Raw genomic sequence first — 13,261 nt, forward strand, 5'->3', positions numbered from 1 at the left:
GCTCATGCCAGCCTAGGTGCAGACACAGGATGCCAAGCCGGGGAGGCCTACATTTTATCCTAAGACTCAGCCCTAGCTGTACCACTGCCCTTCTGAATAACACATAATGTCAGATACCACAGTGTCCCTCATGCAGGAGCAAACAAGGCACAGCACGGATAACCTGAGATGAACCAAGAAAGTGGGCCACACAAGCTGTGGAGGAAGGAAGAAGGAAAATTAGATACTCCCTGTAGGTGGATACTAGACCATATGTCATGCCGACTAGAAACAACTCGGAAGCAAAACCATGTGGATCAAAGAATCCCAGGTGGTTGTCCTTGCCAACAAATCCACCTGTGACACTTCAGCACCAACGGATCAAGTAACTCACATCATGCAGACTGCGGAAAATGCCACATGCAGAGAGCAGTAATGAACACTGCAAAGCAGCATAACCAGTTATGCTTATACAGAGCAGAAATAGCCCAAGAGGACCCAAATGAATCTACAAAGCAACACTTAGGAAGAAAGCTCTCTCCTCCTCAAACACCAGATGTGATTACATGAGCATAACAAATCCCAGTGGATCAGATCTTCATATATACATACCTACACACAAGCCATGATGTGTTGGCAGCTTTGAAGAAAACCAACAGGGAACCTTGTGGCACCTTAAACACTTAAGACATTTTATTATGGCATAAGCTGAAGAGGAAGAGATGGAGAACAAGGTGTGGGTGGGTGGAGAAATCACACACATCTCAGACACACTTTTGCGCATACACACATTGATTATAGGTAGATACATTTGTACACAGCCCAGATGCATAGCACAGCAAAGAAAGATGTGCAGTCCCTCTGTGGACATACATACTGTGAGAATCAGATGTAGTGTTAAATTCTAGCAGAACAGCTGCACTACCATTGCTGTCTGTTACGATGTCTTAAAGACTAACACATGTGGCATGAGGCTTCACAGACAAGAGCCTAATTCATCAGCTGCAGATTTGTCTGTTTACAAAGTGATATGGAGTCAGATGTTTACACACAGAAAAAGCACACATTGATATGTGTCTGTGAAGTCAGAGTTAATGGTACACAGATAGAAAGGGCCTCACTGAGTGATCTACTCCTGATAGGATTCTGCATTAGTAATGACAACAAACTCCCAGTGACATCTTTTTTGGAGGCTGGCTACTCTCTGGTGCTGCCTAAATATATAATTCCTATTATCTTCCACTGACCCTTATAAGAAAATAATTGGAAAGTTTCCTCCTAGGTGCCTCAGAACAGAAGAACTGCTTCACTTGGGCACCACTTGTAACCAATGAATTTTTGGTAAGAGAAGTTAATGCTCAGGTGCTTCCTTTTCCAGAACTACAATCCTGCCTGGGAAAAATTCACTTCAGCAGACGAATCATGGATGGCCAAAACACTGGACACTTATGTAATGGAAAGTCATTTTCCCCCTTTAGATTTGCCTAATACATTCCATGCCATTCCACTGTTTGGAACAATGTGAGGGATACATTGGAACACTAGAAAGCCCAGTTGGGTCAGCTCAAAGGCCTGTTTTGTCCAGCATCTTGTTTCTCACAGTGGCCTGCTCTGGGAAGCTCACAAGCAGGACAGTGGCACTCTTCCACTATAATTGCTTCTGATGCTGGAGGTACGACATAACACCATGTCTAAGGGTTTATTCGTGCTTCCTCTTGTCCCACTGCTTTCCCACTCTTTAGCACTCAATCAAAGCAAACAGCAATTTAGGTTTTCCTTGGATTTACATTTGTTCTGATCTATCTCTAAATATCAGGTTTTCCCTTGGAAAGGAGCAAGGGCAAGGGGGAAACCTCTTGGACCTATGCTTTCCAGGCACAACACAAGCAGAAGTATGGATGAACCCAACAGTCACCGATAGCCTTAACCTCCATGGAGTTGTCTAAGCTGATACCCATCATCATATCTTGTGGGAGCAAATTCCAACTATGTGTTGTGTGAAGAAGTACTTCCCTTTGAAGAGAATGTGTATTTCAATAACCTCTTAATACCTGCCATTGGTGATTGTCATCTTCTGGGGGCATGTACAGCTGTTTAGTTATTATTGTAAAAGTCACCATCTTAATACAGCTTATGCAATTGCTATGAACACTGAGGTTGTTCTAAGAAGGTAGATATTTATCTGTACAGTTTCCATATATTACCAGCTTTAAAGTCAAATGGTCACCATGCAGACTAAGTTAAAGGAGCCACGTTGCATTTCTTGGAAACTAGTGGGTCTCATTGGGACGGAAGCATGGGTTTTTTGTGTTTTTTTTTTTGGTATTGTGCCATATGTGGACAAATACATCCAAATAAGCTCTTTTCTCTAGAAACATAGACTACAGATTATAGTCCAGTCCTATAAATCTGCTTTGATAGGTGCAATGTTGTAAGCGACATATACCCCAGAAGCTAAAGTGGGATCCTGTGTTTGCCCAGTGGGGCACAGCCAGCCAAATCTGACTTATCTGCCAACAGAACAAAAACACAAACTGGGCTAAAATGATCTGATTCTTCAGCCACTTAAGTGGGCTTTTTAGCATATGGATATGGTGCACAGGACCTACCAGTGGGGCTGTACAAGAACTTCTTTAATTGTATCAGGGGGAAAAATCAATCTTAATTGTAGCCACATTGAGGACTGCTGTCGATGGCCACAGAAAGTTCATATGCATCTGCTTCCACTTGTAAACAAACCACAACTCCAGACTTTGGAGACTGTGGTTTGTTTAAGCTATGATTTAGTCAAAACAAGTCAGGATCAAATTTTAGATCCAGTTTCTATAGTTACTTTGTCATGTTGCTTATTTTTTAACTGGAGCACACATCGGTTCTGTTGCCATTACTGTAATAGCACTCTGTGAAAACCATCTGCTTAAGGCTCTCAAAACGGCACTGCTCTGATTAACTGGAAGTTCACAGTAGAAGCTGTCATATTTGCCTTCAAGCTGACCCACATTCTGTTTCATGCTGGGGGGAAAAAATTCTAATGACTTCAGTACTGCTGATAGGTTTACAATCAAAGGCTTCCACCCTGCCCCAGTGGATGTAAACAGTTCTGGGTGGAAGAAGTGTTCAAAAGACACTCTTAATGGTAAATAGTTGAATTTTTCCTGCTGGTGACAGGGAAGATGAGCTCACTGATACTCATCATGTCAGTTATAATCAAATACGCCGGCATCTAGCTCCTACTATGTCTGTCTCTACTGCTGCTTTTAAAGGTCAAAATAATTTAGGAAATTGAGGATTGAGGGTCAAACTACATGTCTGCATTTGCTTCTGCAGCACACATGAGAGGATACATGGATTGGGTTCAGTGCCATTATTATTATGTTCCTATTGTCACATCATCATGATAGGTGCATGGCAACCTAGTTGTCAGGTACGATGTTGGTGTTCCTGTAGTTTTCTGTTTTTGCACTCTTTGCTGTTGGAAGAGAATAAGAGCATGGCTAGGTTATGGTGGTGTTAGTAGAAGCATAGAATCAGCATAGATATTATGAAGAAACTTTAATTTAGGTTGTGAGTGACAGAGATTAAAATTTATGTGTGTTCAATAATCTCTCCGGGTAAAACTACATGGAGTCCTAAATTGTGAGAATATTTTCTCCAAGGTTTTAATGTTATTATTTTACCCAAACCAGGTAGAAGAAGATGCAATAAAGATTGGAAGTTTACACAGGGAGATAGATCATAGAATTGTAGAGTTGGAAGACACCCCGGGTCCTCTAGTCCAACTCCGTGCAATGCAGGAATCTCAACTAGATCATACGTGACAGGTGGCCATCCACTCTCTGCTTGAAAACCTCCAAGGAAGGAGAGTCCACCACTCCTCCTGGGAGTCTGTTCTACTGTTGAACATCTCTTACCGTCAGAAAGTTCTTCCTGTTGTTTTCTTGGAATCTCCTTTTGTGTAACCTGAATCCATTGGTTCGAGTGCTAGCTTCTGGAGCAGGAGAAGCTTGTTCCATCCTCCAGGCAGCTTCAAGATGAAATATCAATCATCTGGAATCTTTTCTGGTGAGTCGCTTTCCCAAATTTTCCACCCACAGGTTTTCCAGAACAGGGAAAGAAGACATTCCCCCCTATCAACCATGGAAACAACATTTCTTTGCACTGATACTGCATTAGTTTGTAAAGTTCCCCACTTTACCTGAAAACTCCTGTTTTCAACTTTCCTCCTAATACACAAGAGATCCTCTACAAACAGTTACATTTTGATTTCAGAAGTTTGAATTTTTGCTAGTATGTTGCTTAGTGTCATATAGTGTTACTTAGTTTCCTGTTGAGAGAATTCAAGGCTACAAGAGAAGTAATTTGAAAAAGGAAAGACTGTCAAACTCCCAAACTGATTTTTTAAATAAATATTGTAACAGAGGAAGTTGAATTAAATATGCTGATACAATATAGCATCTAAAGAAACTAACTGAAAGAAAATTAAATCCCCTCACCTGTATTGTAAAGGTTTGTTCTTCCAATGTGTAAAATAATAATAATAATAATAATAATAATAATAATAATAATAATAATAATATTCCTTGGCCAACATGCCATCAGACTGGGCATCATCTAGCAGAAGGAAATATCTAAAGAATTCAGAATTTGTTGAATTTACAAACTGAGATCCAATAACTTTCTGAATTCACCCTTGTTAGAATTCCTGTTTAATAATCTAATCCCTCTCCATATGGGAGAAGCTATATATTAGTGATAGTACTTTACACATACTTTGCACACACAATTCCCAGGTTTAGTCCCTTGTACCTCCACCTAAATAAATGCTGGGAAGAAGTACTGAGAAAGACCTGAACCTGATACCCTGGAGACCTGTTACAAGTCACAGCAAACATAGCAACATACCATCTAGCTCAGTACTGGCTACCCTGACTGGCAGCAGCTTTCCAGGGTTTCAGACAGGGATCTCTCTTCCAGCCCCACCTGGAGGTGCTGGAGACAGAACATGAGAATGTCTGCATGCAAAGCAGATGCTCTGTTGCTTTGGACCCCAGTAAGATGGATCAGTCAGTAGTCTGACTTGGTACAAGGTAACTTCATATGTTTATGGGATTTCCTCCTGCCACAGAATCTATCTTGAATATGCTATGAAGCATCAAAGGCAAGAGGAAGCATTTATTTTCTCCCCACCACCACCACGAAATTTCAAAACAATCTAAAAACAATGTCTAAAAAGCCAATGGAAATGATATTATGGTGACATCTGGGGGGCTCATGAGAATTAAGATTCAATTGATTTCAAACTAGGGATATAAATATATTTGCTATCATTGCAGAGCAGTTTGCAGCTGTTACTAAAGGGAATTAATTGGTATCAGTGTAATGTATATAGAACCTCAAAAAAAAAAAAATGATTACAGTTAAAGGTTTCGTTCTAAAACATGGGAGAGATTATTTCAGTGACATTGTTTTCAAAACTGAAAATTGTTTGTGACTATCTTAGAGAAAAGGCTTCTTTTAAACATATGAATGTGGCTTTATGGATTGGACCAAGTACAGATTAGAAATATATAACTACAAAGAGCAGATGGTGTGAGAGTTTTATTTGTAGCAAACAGCCTTTTTGATTCTATTGGGCCAAAATGAATTTAGGCCAGCAGTATGATTCTTTTTTGGGACGCGGGTGGCGCTGTGGGTAAAAGCCTCAGCACCTAGGGCTTGCCGATCGAAAGGTCTATGGTTCAAATCCCCGCGGCGGGGTGCGCTCCCATTGTTCAGTCCCAGCGCCTGCCAACCTAGCAGTTCGAAAGCACTCCCAGGTGCAAGTAGATAAATAGGGACCGCTTACTACCAGGAAGGTAAACGGCATTTCCGTGTGCGGCTCTGGCTCGCCAGAGCAGCAATGTCACGCTGGCCACATGACCCGGAAGTGTCTCTGGACAGCGCTGGCCCCCGGCCTCTTGAGTGAGATGGGCGCACAACCCTAGAGTCTGTCAAGACTGGCCCGCACGGGCAGGGGTACCTTTACCTTTACCTATGATTCTTTTAAAGAAGTTTTCTTATAATATTTGAGTCTGTGAAAGCTCCCCTGCTTCACATAAAACAATGGCTTCAAAAGCTTTTGACGTACGTCCACTCCATAACTGCATATCTCAAGAGTGGTGTTAAAATTAATGTGCATTGCCTAGGAATCCAGAGGAGGAATATATTCCAAATTTTTACAGATTTAACACATCTATGGACACACACAGAGAGAAGTAAGCCCCACTGAACAAAGTTGAAATTATTTCCAATTAATGCCCATAGGTTTGTGCTGCAAGTCTTCCCAACCTTCTCTCCAGAAGTTTTGTTCAACCATTTCCATCTAGTTGACATTGTCAAGGGATAATTGGAAAAGCGCTTTTGGAGATCAGGTTTGGCAGTGGTGTCAAGCTGCAATAAAAGACTTGTTCAGATTTCAAAAATAGTCATTCAACAGCCAGACTATTTACCTGTCTCATCGGTCACTGTGACAGTGCTGTCACAAGTCCAATTAACAGGCAGCGTTCCAGCTGTTCCTTCAACTCCATACCCACTACTCATTAACTGACAACTGAAAGTTAGCTGTAATGCAACTTTCAACAAGACATTTCCAACAAATCTTGTCTTCCAGTAAGGTAAGTTTCAACCAGACATTTCTAGCCCCCTAGTCCTTGTTCAAGGCTGCATCCACTCAATCACTATTGTGTTTTGCAAGGAAGCTTACTCAATATGGAGGTCTTGAAAACTTGGAAATATTTTCTTCCTCGTTGCTTCTTATTTTGGCCCAGTCATATGGTAACTTCATAACCCACTGCAGTGTGGTGTAAGAGAACCAGTGTGGTGTAATGGTTAGTGTGTTGCACTATGACCTGAGAGACCAGAGTTCAAATCCCTACTCAGCCATGAAGCTCACTGGGTGACCTTGGACCAATCACTGTCTCTCAGCCTAAGTTACCTGACAGGTTGTTGTGAGGATAAAATGGGGTGGGGAGAACCATCTACCTTTTTTCAAGTCCCTTGGGGGAGGTGGTATATAAATGCAATGCAATCAATCAATCCATAGAAATTTATCATTAAATTATTCTTCCTGTGTTTATTTATTCATTCAATCATTTACTTTCTGTGGTTATAGATTGCCCTATAATAAAGCCAGGACAGATTACAGTGAGAAATAAAAAGAAATGGAATGATAATGATACATTAAAAAACTGCTCTTTAGCCATAGCATCCACAGTGTGTATCTTAATTACAGAATAAGTTTAATTATTCAGATAACAATATGTATGTATGCATGCATGTATGTATGTATGTATGTATTTAAAATACTCCATTCAAATAAATGGCTTTTCCATTGCCTGTAATCATGGCAGCATCTAAGCTGATTGCTGCTCTTCTTAAGTGACTGGCAGAACAATCTGCTTGGTTGGCTATGGACAAAATTACACCAATTATCCCATCTCTTATTGTTCTTCACACCTCCTTATTCTTTTTGTTATTCATCTTAAAATGTCATCAGTAGGTCTAATTCCCTCCCCCGCAAATATCCCATCCTACAAGCAGAGATGCCTATTCATACGTATACAATGCTTTGAGCAATCTATCTCCAGTGACTATTTAGCATACCATTTCAATATCCATTTTCACAATGGAAGATTCCATAAGTTAGTAGGGTGACTGACATACAGAAGTGGACAATAGGTGTTGACCAGCAGGCTGTGAGGGGCCTTTCTCATATGCCAGACAGATCAGACTATTAAGCTGTGGGGAATTAGCAGTCCTGAGGAAAACTCATGTGCAAACACACCAGTGAGATCCATATGCTTGAAGGAATGATTTGAGTCTTATGACACCTTGAAGGCTAATGAATGTGTGTAGGCATAAGCTTCTCAGAATGGGCCAGAATCCACTTGGTGTCATGCTTCCATCAGAGGAGATGAAGACACTGAACTTTGAAGGCCCAATGGGGCCTCCTGACTCAGAGTTACCTTAAATATCTCCAGCAGAGCAGGAGAAGCTATGATTTGCCCATCTGCAGCAGAGGACTAGAAGGGACCTGTGGACAGGGTTGCTGACTTACCTGCAGCAGTTGTCTCACCTGCAGAATTAGAGAGGGGAGTGCCAGTGTCAGGAGGTGCAGAAAGAGGCAGCTACCTGCCAATTAAGTACATGCCTCAAGGCTCAGAAGAACCAGGCTCCTCAGGAGCAGGTAACTTGAATGGCTGGTGTAGCCAGTTGCAGCTGAGCCTGGGTGGGTCCTGGGTGACCCCAGGGTACAGAAGTTCCCAGTTGCTGACAGGCTCTGAGGATGAGAAGGTTATAATTTCATCTGAGTGAAGAGCTCACTGGGTGTTTTCTGAAGGCACAAGAACCCCAGGGGCTCTGAAGACCCTTCAAATCCATGGTGGGAGGGCGGATCTCCCCATAGCCACCTTCTAATGAACTGTAGTTCTTTTGGTTCTAACTGGTTAGCCAGTGATTCACATGCACACAAAGTATCTCCTTCTCGCAAACAGCACAATATTTCCTGCTTGAGGTTTTCAGGAAGCTTGGCATATATTGTGTTCAACTGGCTCTTCTCATGGTTTTCAATTCCCACCTTCTGAGGCAGGTGTTGGGTGTCCTAAATTGGTGCACCCAAAACCCACAAGGCATCCCCGGGCAGGCACATGGTCCACAGCAGTGACTGCAACACAAAACCCTTCTAGTTGGTACCTCTTTGGCAACATTACTTTGTACCTTTTCACTGTTTCCTGTTCAGAAGTACAGGAAACTAAGGTCTGCATACAGTCTAACCTGACTATAGTTTATTGTCTGCGTTGTTAGGAGAATAGAAGGGTCAATATAACGCTATAAACATTTTCAGTTCTCCATTTCAAGGAGGAGAAACTGAGTACGTTATAAAGAAAGCTTTATGGATATTCTGAACTATCACACTTTGTGGATTAAACAGTTTAAGTTCCTTCCATTTAAAAAATGTATGGATGCCATTTTTTGTCACTATCTCTTTTTGACTGCCTCACTTCCTCCTGGGAAGTGGTTGAGATTCTTTTTATTGACATGATTCTGTTTATTTCCTCTATTTTAAGTGAAAGGTTGGGAATATACTTTCCCCCATCCCCATATATGTCTCCATATTTGCATTATGTAAGCATAATTTCTTGCTGCAAGCTCAAAGTTGCACTGCTAGTACTCTAGAAAGTGGGGGATATTAACACCAGTCCCTTGTCATGATCCCTTCCTGTTGAGATTTAGGCTTTCAGCATATTTTCTACTCTGTGGAGGTGGAAGACCTATTAGGATAGTCTGCCCTCAGAGGCTGATGTATCCAATGGGTTTTCAGACAGCTCTGGGGGATTTTCCAGCTGATAATACTGGTGCTCCTGTCAAAGCCCTGGCTGACTTTTGGAACACCCAAGTGGCTTGGGCCATTGACATGATTGCTCCTGAGTGCCGTCTCCCACTTTGTAGAGCCTGTTTGGCTCCCTAGTATACTCCAGAGCTTAGGGCAAAGAAGCAAGCTCGAATGCCGGTGGAGGAAAACTCCACTTGAATGCAATCAAATACAAGTGAGGCCTCATCATCAAGCCTACCTAGCAAAGAAGGTATACTTTGCTGCCTTCGCTGCATCTTTATTGTGCTGTCCATCAGAGATTTTCCTGGTAGTAAAAGGATGGTTAAGTCCAGTCAAAAGTGACTATGGGGTTGCAGTGCTCATCTTGCTTTAGGCCGAGGGAGCTGGGATTTGTCCACAGACAGCTTTCCGGGTCATGTGGCAAGCATGACTAAACTGTTTCTGGTACAATAGAACACCGCGACGTGTGCCAGAACGCGCGGAAATGCCGTTTGCCTTCCCACTGCAGTGGTACCTATTTATCTACTTGCACTGGCGTGCTTTCGAACTGCTAGGTTGGCAGAAGCTAGGACAGAGCTCATATACCAAAAAAGTTTAAGCTATACTTTGGTAAATACACACACATATATAACATTAATCAGAGTAGACATACCATTACAGAAAGAAAAAAATATGCTCAAATCATGAGACACAGTTATGAAACTTCTTCCAGTTTGGTAGCCTTATTCAACTCAGGGCATATGTTAACTGGACTCTATAGAATTGTTTTGTCAGTCAGCCTCCTCCTCTTTTATTCTGTAAATATACACAGAATGCTAACTGGAAGCAGAGCGACAGAAAGCTTATACAATAAATAGACATGAAAAGCATCAGGTTTTCCTTTTTTGGAAGCGCCAAACTCGCTGTCAATGCTTTATTTCCCATGTTCAGTTTAAAAGACGAAGACATATTTGGGGCATCGTGCAGAGCAGTGATTTTAAAATTTTCTGCCTATGGGAAACCTTTTCCTCATTATCTCATCTACCATGTAACTTCCCTGCATCGCAGAAGGTTCTAGAATATGATCTACTTACTTTTATTGATTTAACATATCTCTGTACTCCTTAATATGGAACATCTAAGCAGTACACTGTATCATATAAAACCCCCTGCCCCCAAATAAATAATAAAACAAATATCAGCCTGCATATCAGCCCACTTGGTTAGAGTGTGGTGCTGGTAATGCCAAGGTTGCAGGTTTCATAGAATCATAGAATCATAGAATCATAGAGTTGGAAGAGACCACAAGGGTCATCGAGTCCAACCCCCTGCCAAGCAGGAAACACCATCAGACCACTCCTGACATATGGTTGTCAAGCCTCTGCTTAAAGACCTCCAAAGAAGGAGACTCCACCACACTCCTTGGCAGCAAATTCCACTGTCGAACAGCTCTTACTGTCAGGAAGTTCTTCCTAATATTTAGGTGGAATCTTCTTTCTTGTAGTTTGTATCCATTGCTCCGTGTCCGCTTCTCTGGAGCAGCAGAAAACAACCTTTCTCCCTCCTCTATGTGACATCCTTTTATATATTTGAACATGGTTATCATATCACCCCTTAACCTCCTCTTCTCCAGGCTAAACATGCCCAGCTCCCTTAGCCGTTCCTCATAAGGCATCGTTTCCAGGCCTTTGACCATTTTGGTTGCCCTCCTCTGGACACGTTCTAGTTTGTCAGTGTCCTTCTTGAACTGTGGTGCCCAGAACTGGACACAGTACTCCAGGTGAGGTCTGACCAGAGCAGAATACAGTGGCACTATAACTTCCCTTGATCTAGATGCTATACTCCTATTGATGCAGCCCAGAATTGCATTGGCTTTTTTAGCTGCCGCGTCGCACTGTTGGCTCATGTTAAGTTTGTGGTCAACCAAGACTCCTAGATCCTTTTCACATGTACTGCTCTCAAGCCAGGTGTCACCCATCTTGTATTTGTGCCTCTCATTTTTTTTGCCCAAGTGCAATACTTTACATTTCTCCCTGTTAAAATTCATCTTGTTTGTTTTGGCCCAGTTCTCTAATCTGTCAAGGTCGTTTTGAAGTGTGATCCTGTCTTCTGGGGTGTTAGCCACCCCTCCCAGTTTGGTGTCATCTGCAAATTTGATCAGGATGCCCTTGAGTCCATCATCCAAGTCGTTGATAAAGATGTTGAATAAGACCGGGCCCAAGACAGAACCCTGTGGCACCCCACTAGTCACTCTTCTCCAGGATGAAGAGGAACCATTGATGAGCACCCTTTGGGTCCGGTCAGTCAGCCAGTTACAAATCCACTGAGTGGTAGCATAGTCAAGACCGCATTTTACCAGCTTCTTTACAAGAATATCATGGGGCACCTTGTCAAATGCCTTGCTGAAATCAAGGTAGACTACATCCACTGTGTTCCCTTCATCTACCAGGCTTGTAATTCTGTCAAAAAACGAGATCAGGTTAGTCTGACATGACTTATTTTTCAGAAATCCATGCTGACTATTGGTGATCACAGCATTCCTTTCTAGGTGCTCACAGATTGTTTGCTTAATGATCTGCTCCAGAATCTTCCCTGGTATTGATGTCAGACTGACTGGGCGGTAATTATTTGGGTCCTCTCTTTTCCCCTTTTTGAAAATAGGGACAACATTTGCCCTCCTCCAGTCTGCCGGGACTTCGCCTGTTCTCCAGGAATTCTCAAAGATGACTGCCAGTGGTTCTGAGATCACATCTGCCAGTTCTTTTAATACTCTTGGATGCAGTTCATCTGGCCCTGGAGACTTGAATACATCTAAACTAGCCAAGTATTCTTGTACTATCTCCTTAGTTATTCTGGGCTGTGTTTCCTCTGCTGAATCATTTCCTCCAAATTCTTCAGGTCGGGCATTGTTTTCTTTATCGGAGAAGACTGAGGCAAAGAAGGCATTGAGGAGTTCTGCCCTTTCTGTGTCCCCTGTTTGCATTTCACCATCTTCTCCTCTGAGTGACCCCACTGTTTCTTTGTTCTTCCTTTTGCTACGAACATACCCATAGAAGCCTTTTTTGTTGCTTTTAACCTCTCTAGCAAGCCTGAGTTCATTCTGTGCTTTAGCTTTTCTGACTTTGTGTCTACACGGGGTTTGATCCCCGTATGGGACAACTGCAGATTCCTGCATTGCAGGGGGTTGGACTAGATGATCTTCAGGGTCCCTTCCAACTCTATGATTCTGTGATATAATACAAACTCAGTTTTACAATAATGATCTGTAATAAATAAAAATAGCTGGAGTCATACTTGTCATGGATGTAAATCACAAAGTGGCTGCCATGGGGGCATGGCATAACACAAAATTAGACAGTGTAATTGTGGTGAAGTTTTGTCTATAACTATATTTTCATGCAGTACTTTAATTTCTGCCTGCCATGCAGCTGTTATAGACACAAACTCCAAGTTTTCTCTTAAATTTAAACCAAATACTGGGCTTACACAAAGAGACTTTCTTCTAATAATAAATATATACCATTGTACTTAAAGTAAACTATACAGTGAATTGTTAATAGCTGTCTGGTCTTTAGCTCCTGCATAGCAGGAGACATGTCCAAGCCTCTTGGCAGCGTTTTCACATTTGGCTTTTGGGAGGGAGGGTGGGGATTGTTTGACATCCTTCCACACTTATTGTGTAGTAGTATCTGCAGTATCTGTGAGGGACGTGGGTGGCGCTGTGGGTAAAAGCCTCAGCGCCTAGGACTTGCCGATCGAAAGGTCGGCGGTTCGAATCCCCGCGGCGGGGTGCGCTCCCGTTGTTCGGTCCTAGCGCCTGCCAACCTAGCAGTTCGAAAGCACTCTCGGGGGCAAGTAGATAAATAGGGACCGCTTACTAGCGGGAAGGTAAACGGCGTTTCCGTGTGTGGCTCTGGCTTGCCAGAGCAGCGA

Source organism: Podarcis tiliguerta (assembly GCF_965153285.1).
Source record: "Podarcis tiliguerta genome assembly, chromosome: 10".
NCBI classification, from domain to species: domain Eukaryota; kingdom Metazoa; phylum Chordata; class Lepidosauria; order Squamata; family Lacertidae; genus Podarcis; species Podarcis tiliguerta.